The sequence below is a fragment of the Poecilia latipinna genome, unplaced genomic scaffold (genome assembly GCF_001443285.1).
Source record: "Poecilia latipinna isolate Pla-1442-1.1 unplaced genomic scaffold, P_latipinna-1.0 Scaffold1439, whole genome shotgun sequence".
NCBI classification, from domain to species: Eukaryota; Metazoa; Chordata; class Actinopteri; order Cyprinodontiformes; family Poeciliidae; genus Poecilia; species Poecilia latipinna.
The window spans coordinates 6,549-7,830 of NW_015114055.1; the positions used below are offsets into that span (position 1 = coordinate 6,549).

Below are 1,282 nucleotides of genomic sequence, written 5' to 3' on the forward strand. Positions count from 1 at the left end.
TGGAGTCCAGGCAAGTGAGAAAAGGTTTTTTGTCAGAAGTGGGATTTGAACCCACACCTCCATGGGAGACTGCAACCTTAACGCAGTGCCTTAGACCGCTCGGCCATCCTGACTTCCATGAGCATTGTGTGAGATGTCTTCGCAAACGGTATGCTCAAAGGGCGACTAACGCTTGATTGAAGGACGATGGACTATTTGAACATAGCAAAATTCTGCACTTTTTCTGCCAAATTATGGGTTGAGTTTAACATTATAAGCTTTGAATGATTTTATTCTAGAGAACCACTCAACATGTCCCACAAATGTTGGCAAAGTTGACCATAGACTCTCTTGTTCTGCCTCAAATGACACCTTTTCCTGGCACGAACATGATGCACTTTCTTAAAAGCAAAGTAATCTTTCAGAAGTGGGATTTGAACCCACGCCTCCAGGAGAGACTGCGACCTTAACGCAGCGCCTTAGACCGCTCGGACATTCTGACTTACATGAGCGTAGAGTGAGATGCGTCCCCATGCGGTATGCTCGAAGGGCGATCAACACGACAATTCAAGAAGGAAAATAGACTATTTGAACATAGCAAGAAGCAAAATTTAGCAGGTTTTCTGCAAATTACGAGTTGAGTTTGCATTCCAGCCATGGCCCCCTTATAAATTGTTACCATAATAAGCTTTGAATGATTTTATTCTGGAGAACAACTGAACATGTCCCACTAATCTTGTCGGCAAACTTGACGATAGACTCTTTTGTTCTGCTTCAAATGACATAAACTGCACCTATTCCTGGCACTAACATGATGCACTCTCTTAAATGCAAAGAAATGTGTCAGAAGTGGGATTTGAACCCACGCCTCCAGGAGAGACTGCGACCTGAACGCAGCGCCTTAGACCGCTCGGCCATCCTGACTTCCATGAGCAGTGTGTGAGATGTCTTTGCAAACGTTATGCTCGAAGGTCGACTAACTCTTGTTTGAAGGACGATGGACTATTTGAACATAGCGAGTAGCAAAATTCTGCCAAATTATGGGTTGAGTTTAACGTTATAAGCTTTGAATGATTTTATTCTAGAGAACCACTCAACATGTCCCACAAATGTTAGCAAAGTTGGCCATAGTCTCTCTTGTTCTGCCTCAAATGACACCTTTTCCTGGCACGAACATGATGCACTTTTTTGAATGCAAAGTAATCTGTCAGAAGTGGGATTCGAACCAACGCCTCCAGGAGAGACTGCGATCTTAACGCAGACCCTTAGACCGCTCGGCCATTCTGACTTAGATGAGCGTAGA

The 1,282-nt window shown here is 44.1% G+C and overlaps 4 non-coding genes across 4 annotated transcripts; all 4 read right to left on the bottom strand.

Moving 5' to 3' along the window:
• Window positions 1-30: 30 nt before the first annotated feature.
• trnal-aag (transfer RNA leucine (anticodon AAG)) lies at window positions 31-113 on the bottom strand. The gene has a single exon. It is a non-coding gene; the product is annotated as a tRNA-Leu (tRNA).
• Window positions 114-398: 285 nt separating this feature from the next.
• On the bottom strand, window positions 399-481 carry trnal-aag (transfer RNA leucine (anticodon AAG)). Its single transcript has one exon. It is a non-coding gene; the product is annotated as a tRNA-Leu (tRNA).
• A 339-nt stretch (window positions 482-820) lies between these two features.
• trnal-cag (transfer RNA leucine (anticodon CAG)) lies at window positions 821-903 on the bottom strand. Its single transcript has one exon. It is a non-coding gene; the product is annotated as a tRNA-Leu (tRNA).
• Window positions 904-1,184: 281 nt separating this feature from the next.
• trnal-aag (transfer RNA leucine (anticodon AAG)) lies at window positions 1,185-1,267 on the bottom strand. The gene has a single exon. It is a non-coding gene; the product is annotated as a tRNA-Leu (tRNA).
• Between the last annotated feature and the right edge of the window lie 15 nt (window positions 1,268-1,282).